This window comes from Vanessa atalanta, chromosome Z, assembly GCF_905147765.1.
Source record: "Vanessa atalanta chromosome Z, ilVanAtal1.2, whole genome shotgun sequence".
Lineage (NCBI taxonomy): Eukaryota > Metazoa > Arthropoda > Insecta > Lepidoptera > Nymphalidae > Vanessa > Vanessa atalanta.
In genome coordinates this window covers 12,917,981-12,934,180 of record NC_061902.1, presented here as the reverse complement: position 1 = coordinate 12,934,180, position 16,200 = coordinate 12,917,981, and the positions used below count along the sequence as shown (strand labels likewise).

General features: G+C 32.3%; 1 long non-coding RNA gene across 1 annotated transcript in view; it reads right to left on the bottom strand.

The window, feature by feature from the left end:
* The window catches only part of LOC125076166, a 40,828-nt gene extending 26,884 nt beyond the window's left edge, over positions 1 to 13,944 (bottom strand). The window contains exon 1 of the long non-coding RNA XR_007120290.1: positions 13,815 to 13,944. This is a non-coding gene — a long non-coding RNA (uncharacterized LOC125076166). The remainder of the gene's footprint in view (positions 1 to 13,814) is intronic.
* Between the last annotated feature and the right edge of the window lie 2,256 nt (positions 13,945 to 16,200).

Below are 16,200 nucleotides of genomic sequence, written 5' to 3'. Positions count from 1 at the left end.
TGTGTTTTTTATGATTTTAAATGTGTGATGACATACTTATAATTGAGTGTATCATGCAAGCAACTAACGCCGTTATAGTTAATTTTTATTTCCATACGAAATCAAATTTAATCAAATTCCTTTATTTTATATAGAACACTTACACTTACTTCTTGATCTACAAATTAAACGCTACAATCAGAAAAGAACATTTCTGAACGGAGATGAACCGGCGAAAGAGACTCAGCGGGTTTTTTTAATAGGTTTTTTTATCAGTAATTTAAGGACTGGATAATATTTCTTTCAGTGGCAATGTCTATGTTCAGTTGGAGGCCACTTACCATCAAGTTTACGTTCATAAATAAAAGAAAATAAATCCACCACCAACTTTTGCTTTAAGAATAAGTTCAATTACGTACCGGTAGTTTAAATACTTTAAATATAAAATAATTCAAAAATGCCTGTAGTTCGAAAAACGCGGTCAGTTTCGTCATAATTGATTTCTAAATTCCATCCTAATGAGCTCTGTTATAATGTAAAAGTGTATATCGAGGATTCGATACGCAAAAAATATTCATCTTTCCGCACGGTAGCACGTGAGATAGAAAAAAAATTCTTCTCTTTCTCGCAAAGTGCGGTGCGTTTAACAGCGATTATAACGCTATTACATATTATTTTTAATACGCAGATTTCTTCGGGAATAACATATTAATTATTCCAAAGATTAAAAATAGTTAATTTTTTTTACTTTTCTAGTTACAAAATATATTATATTGCTCAGTAGCAGAACTCGATTATAATTATTATTTATATCACAGGCGCCATCTACTGCTTCATATAATAAAAGACAGTATTTTATCATCTCAAATATACTTACCCTTAGTCCCTTCACAGTCATTACTGAAACATTAAAAATATTTAAAAAAAATATGGATATCACGGATGATGGAGCCCGGCAGGTGATACGAAAATTTGCTATTCGGGAATCTATCGGATGTTGGGAGCGATGATGACTGAAGAAATTGTTGTTGAATATGAATGTGGAAATAAATTGTAATTCAAAAGAGCAATAATAAAGCACGTTGAAATATCGACCAGTGCGCGCAATGTACCTAATGAGTTTATTTTTCAGGCTCGCACTTTAAACATAAGCATCTATGTACTGAACATAATATAATAAAATAGTTTCGTTAGCTCGCTGTCACTAGGGCTGCAACTGATACCGTAACATAATAATCAGACGCGCATCGTGGGCAGTGGGAAGTGTAGGCAATGTAAGAAAACGATACAAGTTGTTGTTTATTATATTTTATAATTCCTAATGAGGGAGCAGTGGGCTCGGAGCGCACGCTCTCGGTCATCAATATTGCATTTTTTTATTCAAATAATATGTTTTTTAAGGAAATTTTGCGTACATTTTAAGTTTGAAATGTTGAACGTTACAATACTATCGAATGTGTTTGACACGATAACAAAGACAACATAATATACATTATTTATATTATTAGAAGACAAAATGCGAAAACTAATATATTGCATTTATTCCGGTCTGTTACACTTAATTTAGAATTAATATATGATTCTGTAGAAGGAAGACGCTTTTTAAATATTTTGCCTAAAAACAAGGGCCTCATATTCAACAACCAAACCCACAAATTAAGCAGAGAGAGTTTTATCCTTTTAAATGTATCTGTCTGTTTTACGCTCTTATTTTTAATATTATATAATTTTACATTGATATACTTTAACACTTATTACAAGTTATTAAGTTCAGATTAAATAAATGTTTATAAATAAGCAGTGGCAAGCACCAGACGATAGTAAATTCAACTTGGAAATACTGCCAACATTTAAAAACAACCGGTCGTGATATTTCATATAAAAATATTTGTAGCTCATATTACATACAAGTCGACATTTTTAAATCCTTTTTCAACGAATAATATCCATAATAATACGTGTAAACGCTTTATTAAATTTATTTGATTAATAAACAAAACATTACAAACAAAAACAAAAAAAAATTGTATATAAAGCATTGTTTTTGTAAAATACTCCATTAAAAAACTTCTTAAGCAATTTCGATGTACCCAGCGCTCGCCATCGAGAACTTTCGAGCCCTGAGGTGGAAAGAAATAAAGCATTCAAAGCGAAGCCAAATAAAAGCCTGTGATTTTAATACAATTAAATCTAACTTTATAAATTTAATACTTTCTTGTTTGGAATGAAAGGTGGTCAATTGACTCATTATGTAGGAACATTTGTTCAAAGACAATGCGATTGTTATTGCACTGTCACTGTTTAGCGGTCAAATAATTGATGAGAGGGCCTAACACTGGGTGCCTATTTATTTGTGAGCTATATCTTAGAATGCAGTAATGGAGTAATTTTTGTTCCCACGGCATCGCACTATTACACATAGCAAATTGAGCATTAGTAATATAAATTGCGCTATTTCCAGCTGTCAAAGTAAATCCTTACTAACAATTCAGCCGGTTACGATGTGTTCGCTCGTATCTTGTTATCTTGAACATTGTCGATTATTATTATGCAAGATTTTGTGACATCTACTTACATTACTAAGTACCGCGGTTAATGTTTAAATAACAGAATTATCATTGTTGCATAAAACAAATTTGTGTATGAGGAATAGCTATTTATAAAGGTAAAGGAAAATCAATCAAAGGCCGCCTTTATCTTATTGGAGGAGGTTTACGAAAGATACTCAACCGACATATCCTGCATATGTTTTCCTTTACCGCTGATCACGAGATAAAATATTTAAAAAAGTCTTGGAACACCTGGTTCGGACCAAGTTGCTTTCCCTATATATTGTGTTTTAAAAATTATATTTGAATTAAAACAATAACAAAGAAGTGTTTGCTCTGGGCCAATGGCTCTTTTTTGCATGCTTTTAAAATCTGGCAATATTTTAAACCGAATCCAACAAGTTAATCGAACAGAAATTTTGCGCACACTTTGACTGTTCACAGTAATTTTCATCGGTAGTAAATTTTATTGACATCTAGTTTTCGCCAGCGACTTCGCTCGCATGTGGGAAGGGGTGAAAGGGGGGATTGTACAATCTTTAATTTCCCAATATAATTTTCTATAGGTACTAAATGCAAAACTTCATGACAATAATCGGTTGAGTAGTTATGATACGCATAGTGCAAAAATTCAATGAAAGCTTTTTATAAAAGACTTATTTAATATCAACTAGAAACCTAATCACAGAGAGAGTGACAGAGATAATTAGTACGAGTATTATTATACTCGTACCATCTCTTTCTTTCTTATATCTATTTATTAAGTAAATTACAACATGGACTAAACACCTGAATTAATTATCTCAACAGAACACACATCGAGGTGTTACGTCATTATAGATGTAAACAACATTTGAATTTAAAATAAACAACCTAATCAAAAGTCAAAATAAGACCACATAGACATAAATAGGTGTTAGTTTGACGTATATAGTACCTAAGGGTAGGATAGTACATAGATATGTATCACGTAAATCATAACGGCTGGGTATATTGGGTATGAATTAGAAAAAAAAATGGACTAGAAAATGTGACCCCCTCACCCGAAATCCGGATAAAACTGGTAATAAAATATTGTTGCTAAGTAAAACGACGCATGTAGTTGATCAGACGGGCCTGCATATGAAATTACAAACTACCTACGACCAACATATTTATAATAGCGATTGCATATACGCACATAATTGGTTGGTATTTATATTAAGATGTGGGAATTCACGTTGCGAATCGTGTTCGGACCGTATAATTCTAACTCATAAATTTACAACAAATAATACATATTTCAATGCAATTTCGCTGATTGATGTCAAGTCGTAACATTACCCGAGACAACGTAATTCATTCAGGTTCTTTCGTTAAAATATCATGCAGGTTACTAGTGCATCTATTTATTAATTTTGATTATCTAGAGGTTAATGTTACATGTAAAAGTCCCACTGCTGGGCATCCTCTTCCTTCTTTAAAAGGCTTAAGCCAATGCGGTTTGGTGGACTCTGTGACAGTTTTTTATACGAAATGCTGGTCTTCTTTCTTTTTTTCAGCACCGCCGAGCACGACATGATTTATTAGAAAGTTCATAGCTTGCCCAGGTTCAAACTCGCAATCATCGATTTCTAGCAGTGAGTGAACGCGGCGTAATAGGTTACTAGTTCATCTATTTATATATTAAGATAATTTATCTTGAAAATAGAAATAAATTAAAAATATCTTTGAAGAATTTCACACCGATAGACATAAGCCGAATGGATTGAATGTCAGCTAAGTAAAATGTAATTTGACTCACAATTTAATCATTCGTAGCTAAATAAATAAAAATAAGAAAATATAATAAATAAATACACATATATAATAAATAAAAAAATTAATAAAATAAAATAGTTCTTTTACCGGTGCCGAACCCACTTTCCGAACCGGTAGTAGCTTTACGTCTATAAAACAAAGTCGTATGACACCTTGGTCTACAGACAGATACATCTTGGCTAACTTCTTCGAAATCTATAAATGGATTTTGATGCGGTTTACACTAACAGAAAGAGCGATAAACGAGAAAGTTACAAACATATATGTATGCACAAAATTGCTGAACTATGACATTTTACAAGTATTTAATATAGATTAAAATGGTCTCTCACGCTGTATCCAATGAATACTTCAGATCATATGAATTAATCCAAATTACGTGCAAAAAAAATTGTTCGCTGCGAAACGGGTGGTCGAATAACTGCGACTGTAAGAATAAGAGATTGACCTTAGCAGTTAAAATACTCAAATTTGAATGTATAAGCCGTGGACTTATGTTCAAATAAAGTTTTTCAATCGCTTTTTTTTTCAGTTACTAGGATTGCTTGACATCGAAGGACGATTAAGTGAAAATTATTGGGCAAAGGGTATATCAACAGCTCACGGTAAAGAACACAAGATATTTTTTTAATAAATTTCTTTAAGTTGTAAAACATTTAGCTGTTGGTGTTGTCATATCAAAAATGCACAAATTCCTACTATGCATTTCTTTATTTTTTCATAACATCCTATAAATGTTGTAAAAGTGTTTTCAAGATAATTTAGTATATGTTCAAAATATCAATCCAAAATGCGTAACAATGAAATTTTTTATTCGTAAATAAAAATTGCTTTGCTATCAAAACTGAATCATCATGCAAAATTTCAACTCTATTAGGCAAGAGGAAATGGTATTTCTAAGATTCGACATATACAAACTGATGACATTGCAAGCATTTAAAAAATAGGAAATAGCTTTAGCATATCAATATATGTATGTGCTTATGAGTATTTATCTCCATCAGAATAAACTAGATACCTGTAATTTGTAATTTGGACTAATATTTACGAGGGTACATTTTTTTTTTTATGTCCCTAAAAAAAATTCCGTATTATTTTTGGACTAGTCAACGTATTGGAAATGCAACCGTCGTTCCGGCGACTCTGTCTGGTCACCGCTGACTAATCTTGTTGACAAACTTAAAAATAGTTTAACTGTGGCTTCTTTACATTTAAAATTTAAAATTACATATTCGCATTGGATGATAATACTTGCGTAAAATTACAGTCAGAACTTATTTTTCGGTACATCTATTTTTGTCTTTGCTTAAAACTTAATTCCTTAGTCTAGCTTAATAGCGTGTCTTTGGCGGAATCTTCTTATTGTAACTATGAAATCATCTCTTTCTCTGCTAACTCGGCTGACTGAAATGACTGTACTGATCTGCTCCGACTGAAAACTGGACAAAAATATCTAATCCCCGGCATAGAATCGCCACGCTGGTTTTGAACTTTTACTCGGTATCTTGTGAGACCGCTCAAGCTATCGTCTATCGTCGCGGTAGCTTACGAATCTCGTGAGGTCTCAGAACGATTATAATATGGGTTGTATAGGAAGACTCGGCTAATACTCCCCTTATACTTAATCCCACCACAACATGGGGAAAGGATTCTGTGACTACATTTTTCAGGGACAACAAGAGAGATTATGCCATGGTCAATGTGACAAAACCTGGTTCTTTACATTCTAGGTAATGAAATTTATGCGAATAATGTCGAATGTTTTTTAAAGTCCTCTGCATCAAACACAATTTACTAATATGTTTTATTGTGTAAATATTATCAGTGCGATCCGTGCTTTGTAAGACATGTAGAATATTACGGTGTCCTTCTACTAAGACGCACTACACACATCTAGATGGCACGATATCAACCCGTCTATGACTTCGTCAAAGGTATAGAAACTGTTTTCTCAAAGGAGGTTTTGACCGGAACAGTCCTGACTGTAACCTTTATATTAAATTAAAAACAATTTGAACTTAAATTATTGATCGAATACTATTGAATAAGCTATTAATGGATGTGTAGGTGGCATACTTGGTATTTGGCTTATGTTAAACATTATCAAAATTGATCACCGATTAAAAGAATAAAACGTATCTACCTCGTCCTTAAACGTCCGGACGTGACTACTAAGCTTGTGAGTAATTAGAAACACCAGCTTTATACGGAACATTCTCGGGAAAATACTACAACTTTTAGTATCTTTATTACGTTAGCTTACTTACGAGGCGTATGGCGTTTGTACCTAGACGAAACAAAAACAAGTGTTACTCTTTTAAGGAATAGACGAAAGGCAACAAAAGGCCATATTTCGATAAATTTGTAAGTTGAATAAAAAAATCTCAGATTAATTTAGTTCAAATCCTGTTTAAAAGCACGTAAACATTCAAGCCAATGTTCAGTCATGCAATACAACGATTATATATAAATATAAAGCTATAAATGATAAATATTCACTTCTGTAGAAATCATGACCGCTAGTAATTGTATAAAAAGTATCTATGGCTCAATTTTTTCAAATAAACATAGATGTAAAACAATGACATAAATATTGCACGTCATTTAAATATATATTAATGGCTTTTAACGCGGATCATCGTAAAACATTATTCCAAGAACTCAGCAGTGGGACACGATTGCAAAGGCACGCTTCCATAAATAAACAGTTCTGTGGGCAGACAGCCGACCGATGATTTTATGCTAAGCTCTCAAGAAACATGAACAAACGTACGTCTGTCACATCTTCAGACGACCCTTTTGTCCGAGGATGGAGGCCAGAGTCATAGGTATAATTGATGAAATTTCTCTGTAACTCCAAGCTTTGTCGGCTACCAATGTACGTTGTGTAATCCATCAGACTTATCCGTTAGCACCTGACTTGACTTCAATGGGTAAATATATTCGACTATTATCAATATGCTTAAGACGAGCCTATATCTCATACACATTTATACCACCGAGCTCATGTGACATTTAAAAAACAATCTATCCCTTTTTAACGCTAAACATGAGAATGAGATGCGAATATTATTTCTAGTTCTGTTATATTCACAACAAACGACAAATATTATTTTGTTCGTTTACGAAAATACATTTGTTATTAATATGGAACTTAAAAACACATAAGTAGTACTTGTAGTTTAAGAAAAAAAAAAATGCAACAGAATATAAATAGGAATCAAGAAGCAACAGAGTTTAAGTAATTCCGTCAAGCGAGATATATAGAAGTTACAGTATACAATTCGCGAAGCACTATTACATGCTCATTTAAGCACAATTTCGGTGAATCGACCCCTGAACGGCCGTGTTCGTTCAAACCACCGTAAACTGAACGGTATAATGCTGGCAGTTCACACTTGCAGCGTTTTACTAGTCGTATTACGTTTTAGATACTTGTTATTCAAAATGTTTTATGTATTGGAATAATTATACCTGTTTAGTGCTTGTTACTGCTTATATAAATGAAAAAAAAAAAATAGGGAACTACGAACAATGCCTAAGTGTGATGGTATAGAACTAAAAATATAAGCTCCGCGTGCATTAACAAATAATATCTAATTTATTATTTATTTACTTATTTGTTTTCTTATATCAATCATCTCACGCACACTAAGACATCCCGAGCTCAAGTACGAGCGTTACACTAATGCAAGCCGCCTACGCCTATAGCCTATTCCAATGGAAGTAGGAATAATATAAACAAACCTTAGATTTACGAATTTCATGTGATTTTCTAATAACTCAGCTATATTGTGCACGATTAAGAGTTTATGATTAATATATCTTTATTTATAATACAACACTATTACACTTAACTACTTACTTCCACTTTAATTTTACTTCCAAAATTCCAATAACAGTTTTGACGATGTTCAAAATGCCATTTTTTCGCAAATATATGATTAATCAACCATCAATACAGCGTCAATTTGCTGTCAAATGTTGTTTATTTGGCTTTTTTCCTGTTATGGTTGGAAAAAAGTATACCTACCCTCAGGTGACCTTTAACAAATACAAAAAAAAAACGTTACGATTATCACCAGTGTTACTCCACCCGTAACTCAGATATGTAAGACGCCCCGCTGTGTCGTGGAAGAATTTGAACAGTTGCCATCGAGTAAACCCTCCCATATACCACAGGGCGTACTTTGCGGGCCCTAAAGTTATTAAAACGTTAAAAGTTATAAAATAATTAGGGAACGCCCGCGGTGTCTTTATTGAAAAGTGTTTGGAGAATATTAGTCGGTCTTAAAGTGGATCCCTCTTCCTCGTGATTGGAAATAACACATTCAAAAGTAATCACGTCTAACAACATTATAAGTACTGATGGAAATCTTTTATTTGCAACAATTTCATAATAAAAAAATATGTCATTCTCTTTTGTTGTAAATAAATTTAAAAACAGTTTTAAAGATATATTGTTTATCTAGTTATATTTCTCGTAAATATTATTGAGATTTATTCGTCTGTAGTCCGATCTTGGAATAACATACATAACTGGAAGACATTTCTGGTAGTCACAGAGCTTTCTAGCTCAAAGTCTCTTCAGCATTTAATACAAATCCGAGATAGAACATTGCCAATTAATAAAGCAAATCTATGTACAGGGATTTGTCAGGATCAAGGATAAAGACCGAAATATCGGTGCTAAAGGTAAAGCTCTAAATCCCATTGAGTGTCCATACTTGTTTTCAATAATGGTGTAAAGTTTTCTTGATTATACAAGAATCGACTTCATTAAGTATATTTTAATGTAACGGCCCAAGGGCCGAAATTGCATTGCAGATTCAAACCCGCGCTAACATCAATTATTTTTCATGTGCTTAATTTGTGTTTATAGTTCATGTGTCAGTTGAGAATCTGCCACATGTCTGTCCACTAACCCTCAAGGTGAAATAACCTCCAAACCAACTTCTCAACAGCAGAGGATGGATATGCCCAACCATGGCGTGACATTTAGTGACTGTAATTACAATCAGTTTTACGTTTGCTTTTCCGAAACAGATATGTTTAATCGTAACATATGTAAGCTTAAAAAATGATTATGCTCAAACGGAATATATTTTTTTAATGTATTTCAATTGTTTTGCTTTACTTTATGTAAGTGTAAGACTATATTTATTTCTTTATCTTCTTTACCTTTTTAGATTTAACATATTAGTGGTAACTAATGGAAACTTATATACAGTTAGTTATTACAGTTGAATATACTGTTTCCCTTCATAAATAAATACAACAATGATATGTTTGTTGGTACCTTTATCAAGATAGACGTCTCGATTTTACCAAGAACTTAAATCTATCTTTTAATCCTAACCTTATAAATGAGAAAAGTGAATTTTTATTCGTTTAGTACGCTTTCGCGGTGGTAGGCCCAGACGAGAAGGACACTACTTAACACATGCCCACTTCCCTTACACGTAACGAAACCGAATCTATAAAACAATGATTTCATTGTATAGACATGGGCTTTAGTAATATCCTTTACCTGGATAAAATACAATCATGAGAAACATTTTATTGCGTTTTAAGTCTTGACCGACCAATTATTTTAACATACTTAAACACATACATACGAAGGTAATAAGTCTGCCTCGACTATAGCCCAATTAATTAAAAAACCTGCAATTTCTTCTTCAGCGAGCCTCAATATCTCCCCTCTGAGCTCGGCTTTGTACCCTGTTATTATATATTAGTATTTATAAACATAAAATATAATTTTGACGTCAAAAGGAATTTATTTATCGCATGAAATGACCGACAGCGTGTAATTTTTATCGTATTAAGAGAGACTATCAGTAAACATTTAATATATTGTTGCTAACTATAAATATGTACAAAAGCCTTATCGATACATATAAATGGAAGTGAAAATGTCTGTGTGTGAGCGAATGCTTCAAACGCGGAATAGGATTTCTATTTCTTGGTCAATAGACGTCATTATTGTTAACTACGATGACGTTAGTTTTTGTATGTATTTATTTCGAAAAATATTCCGTTAATTTTCGGATTTGAATTACTTATACTTAGTGGCTTTCTCTCGATTTCCACCACGGCGACAATCCTCAAGAGAGACAAGTCATATGTTCTGCACAGATGGCGCATAAGTGTGTGCGCAAACAGAAGTGCCCTCTCCACTATTTCTCTTCATAAAGAGATCTGGCAGGATCAACGGTTTTACGTGCTTTCTGGTGCACGGGAGTGAAAATATTACTTCTAGATTCCAGTCTACTACTGGAATAGCTGGATATAAAATCGCAAAAACTTTTAATGGTGGTTTACACCAGGTTGTCGAGATCCACGGCCTTATAAACTATCCACTAGAACTAGAGAGTCTACTAACTATATATACTATAATATAACTATACTATATGTATACGATAATCGTCATCTTAGTGGTGAGTTAATTGATGTATCGTTTGCGCGATCCGACGTCTGGAATGTAATTGGTCTTCGGTATTCTGACGTCTTTGAATATTATATTTTATATAAGTAATAATAGCGGTTTTTTTTAAAGGTTTGTTAAAACTAAATCATGATAACGACTGTACAGCCTTATATATCAAAATATATGTTCTTTGTCCAGCGTCATTGAATTTTAATAGCTAAATATAATTTTATTTACAATGTAAATTTTTATCAAGAAAAACGCATTTTTTCATACATATGAGTACTTCGGAGCCATGAAGTTAGAAATTTTCAGCTGTTATTCTTTTAGACAGATAGATACTAGACTAGTACTGATTGGTTACATTTTCTATTTACTTCTAAAAGAGCTGAAAACATTTGGAATTAATACAAGTTATGGCTATTGTTTTATAAAACAAGTTTTACTTCGATTAATCGATCCGTAAAAATGTCGATTAAATTAAAACATTTCAGATTGACATGTAAGCATTTAAATAATTTAAAACATTATATCTGCATTCTATAACGTATCGCTTTTGAAATAAACGTCGGTATGTATTTTTTATGAACGTTATGTGATACAATTCTAGACTCGTCCTTATTTCATTTTTTTTTTTCATAAAAATAAATTAAAAAAGAGGACGAAGGCTGAAGCTGGTTTTAAAATAACATTATAAAATATGAACACTTCTTATTCATAATTTAATATATATTTTAAAGGAAGTTCAAATAACGTCCTTGACATTTTGATCAGACAATAATCGCCAGTTTTGTTATTTTTATCTGTTTACTTTTAAAATGTGATCGACAAGAATGTAAGCGAAGGTTCCTTACGAGTTATTAAACATTTAAAATACTTTGTATTGGATAAAGTTTTCCTTTTCCTTTTGAATTACTTTTGTCACTATAATTTTTGCCCTAACTTCATTCAACGCCATCTTTTGACTGCTACTGAAACTACGTAGCAATATATTTCCAGAGAGCGTCCTCTAGTGTTTATGTAAGAAATTACTATTCAACATTGTTTAAGAACTAAAAACAAAAATTTTTACGATAATAATATTTAAAAATATTATTGGCCACTTGAATAAGAATCCAATAAAATGTCAAAACTAAAAAAACTCATCATGTGCATTTCTGTTTTAAAGTGTAATAAAAATCTGTTAAAATTTTATTATGTTCCGCAAATAAAAGACTACTCAAATAAATAATTTATATATCGCGTATAATTCTTCAACTTAAGTCCAATTACATCAAGATTTAAACAACTACGGACACGTCAAAGATTAAGAGATTAATTACATAAAGTTTTATACCTACATTCGTACAATCTATTATGTTAATTGTAAATATTAGCAACTTCCAAAAGGAAGGAAAGTATGTCATAGGACAGGAAGTATGTCATAGTATAATAATTAAAAAATATTATAAATAAAAATAAATCAATATTTGACGTAAATCATATTATAAGCTTTGTAAGAAAAAAAATATATATAAATATTAGTTTTATGTATCAGGATTCCATTTATTCTTATATTTTATATAAGCATATTCAAATTTGTTAACTCAATAAGAACAAAAAAATATCAAAGAGTACGTATGTTAAAAGTACTTGTTTGAATTCATGTTTGTATGGGCACTATCGGGTACGAATTGCGAGTAAACGCGCACTTTTGAAATTATAATTAGTTGGATAAAAAGTACTGACAAATAATTATACGTTAAATACATACTATAGGAAATTATGTCATACTTTTAATTTTACAAGAATAGTATATTCATATTATTTAAGTCCATCAATTTTACACACAAAATTAGCGCATACTTGTATGTAGTCACTATTGTTATCAATATTTACTTGTTCTTACTAATAAGTAAATCAAAGAATAATTGAGAAGAAATTATTGCCGTCACTATCACGTCGATTTCTTCTCCGACGAGATATAAAAAGTCGCTAACCAATTAATCTATTATTATATTATGTTATAATTCGAATATTTTTACACGTTTATTTTAAATTTCCTTAATATTTCTTAAATACTAGGGTTCCGAAAAGCCTTAAGTTATAAACAATAGATTATAATATATGTTATATATGCCGTCGCTGATTTTTTTCGTTAGCATTTCGAAGATCTACAGTTGACTCATTTACGTTTTATGCATCGCTTATACCTAGTTTCGGCAGATTTAGCTTCGAAAATGCTTGCACTGAAAATTGTTATCTTAAGCAATATTTAAAAATAAACAGAAAATTAGCACGCCCTATAATGAGAAACTATATGAGTATATGTTTAAGTAAAACCGGAAATAACAAACGTAGATTCAAAACGTATGTACATTCCAAAAGGATGAAAAGTATTTTTCCCACTTTTGAAACACGTCTTACAATCCGAATTGTGAATGGGTTTTCAATGGAAGCTAAAATGGAATCATAATTTATTGTAATGACGTTAAAATAAAAAAAAACTATTTCAGTTTCTAATATTCTATCTAATTCCTAACGTCATTAGTAGTCTAAATATAAAGACGAGTTATAAGTCTGTCTGGTCTACGTAATAATCTTTTACGCGACGATCGCAGGCGCAGGCTCACCTACCTGGAAGGCGGCGCGGCGCGGCGGCGACGGCGCCTGCGTCCCTTTCGCTCAAGGCTACACGTGCACACGCAATTATAACCCTTACCGCAACCCCGCGCGGTCTACACGTTGCGGAATTTCGCTTGCGCAGCGAACAACTTTTTTTGAACCGTGCCGGACAATCGAGTCTTGAACTAAAGAAATAGTAGTTTCATTCGCATTATAAATAAATATGTACCCGCTCTTTTTAACATATTGAATTGATTCGCTTCGTTCCATTTTAGATACATAACACAGGTTCAATAACATAATTAGAACATTACAATAGTAGAAAAAAAATCGCTATGCAACAATAACATGAAAACGAAACATAAACAAACCAATGCTGTCACTGTCAAAGCCTCGTGCGCGGGCTACGATATTTTCGTTTGCTTTCAAATATATTTTTATAAATGACTTACCTTTGATTAGAGCGTAGACTTCTTTCCTTTTATCCAGATATTTGAGAGATTGACACTGATTTTCTCGGTGAAGACGTGAGAGACGATTATTTAGCGTCGAATACTGGGTGGAATATAACGGGCTAGGCGTCGGCGCAGGTGACAGCGCGACGCAAGCGCCGCGGCGCGCGACGGCGACCCTGCGTAACTTGACCCCTCCGCCGTCCCCCTCTTCACCACCGCACCCCGCACCCCCACATCCTTTTGCTTCGTTCCAGAGTGCACGGCCGCGATGTCTTCATTATATTAAATATTTCTTAAACGTTTGATTCGTGATTTATGGCCATTCTTGATATATCAGAATTCTAGCGAAAAAGTCGCTTTATATGACGTTTAAATTTATTAGTAATATTAGTATAATAAGAAATAAGTACACAGGGAATAAGTTAACGAAAACGGTTAGTTTTTCGAAGATAACAAAATAATTCCTAAGTATTGTAGTGGTTAAAATTAAAATTTGGCGCAAACTGGTTGTTAAAACTTTTAAAACGTTTAGACAATAAATTAAATTATCTGTACCGGGCTTTAATTATTCATATATCATCCTGGCTCAAATTGTAAACTAATATTATGTGTGTTTATAAAAGGTTCCGTGTGTATGGTTATGACCCAAGAAAAGAAACAAAGAATACTAATACAGGCTTAACGTGCTATTCGATTAAAAACATATGTATTAACTAAAACATTATAATATTTCTTAAGTAGGTATGTAAATGTACCTTATATTATGGAGGGACCTCTGTCAAGGAGTGACTTCTTCTGTATACTCTTATGAGATCTACGTAATTTCCTCAGATAAGATCTGACAGACAGAATTAAATATTCCGTACGAAATTTTTGAACCAAGTCACTTACCTATGTTAGTATATCTATATTTTTATTCTGTTAATCTTCACCAAGTTATTATTAAAAAAACTGTACATATTATTTAATATACAATAGAAGATTAAATGTGCCAAGTGAGCATCACTTAGTATTACACTGTAGATTATGTAATAGTAAAAATATTAACAAAGGACTCGTTACACCATCTAATATACTTTGACCCTTTACGTAAAAACTTTTGGAGTTAATAATAAAAATTGAGCATAACAAAAAATGAATGAATTAATTAATTTTTAATTTAACGTTATAGAGTAATTGTGACAATAAAATGAATATTGACTTGTTTGTAATCACATATAGTTTTAAAAATAATTGAATATTTATTTTGCCAACTGATAACATCGTACGGGGCTGCAGTACTTATAGTAGTATACAAATGTATCAATAATCAATCTTTCAATTGGTACTTTTACGCTTAACTACATTCATAGTTCATACTCGGATCTTAAAACATTACCATCTTTACCATAGAGCACACGGGCACGTGCCCAGGGCCCCGAAAAACCAACAATTTGTTTCACACGTTTATCCTCACGTTGACTGGTATACATTATATTTTCGAAATTGTCATATTTGTAAGAAATAACTAACATATTTATCAAAAGGCTAGTGACGATAGTCGATATTAAAAGTTGAAAGCTATAGACGTGCTCTTCATGATAAAAAGAGATATACTAAAGCCAATAAAGTAGGAATCTGATTGTACAACCAATCAGATTCCTACGAATTTACGAAAATTATCGCACCGTTTATTTTGAAACTATACTCAATTGTTTGTACATGGTAGTAAATATCTACAAAAAGGGCCACAAATTCATGGGTACCCAAGGGCCCAGCATAACTTGAGACGGCTCTGTCTTAATACAAATGCTGTATTGATGGAACGTGCTCAGAAGATTCCTAGTCTTGGCTCAAGATACTCAGATAATAACGCTCAGGAAACACCGGAGGTATAAATAATATATAAATATTAAAATAGTGTTATACAAAGTTCACGCTTGAAAGAATGACAGAGAGATTACATCAAAAAAGTAACACAACGCAAAGATTTTTCTCTTTAAAAAACCAACAAACATAATAAGTTTATTTTTATTATTATATTTTAACAAAGTAAGTAAATTTAAATATCCCAGGGCAGGGCTGCTGCTGCGCCAAGGTATCTTCATATTTTTTGGGGAGAAGGTATGGAGATCACCACCAAGCGGAGAAGTACCTACATATGCCAGATTTTCTTCACATGTAAATTTACTCACCACATACTTCACCACCGATCACAAGATACATTTAAGAGCATGAAAATTCACTGATATTACCCGGGTTTGAACTCGGAATCATCGGTTAAGATTCAAGTCTTGTGAACACTTAGTCAGCACGGTTATTAGAATTTTATTAATATTCAAAACACAAGAAAATTCGAACGTTTCGAAATATATTCTTCCACATAGATTACGTAAATAATACA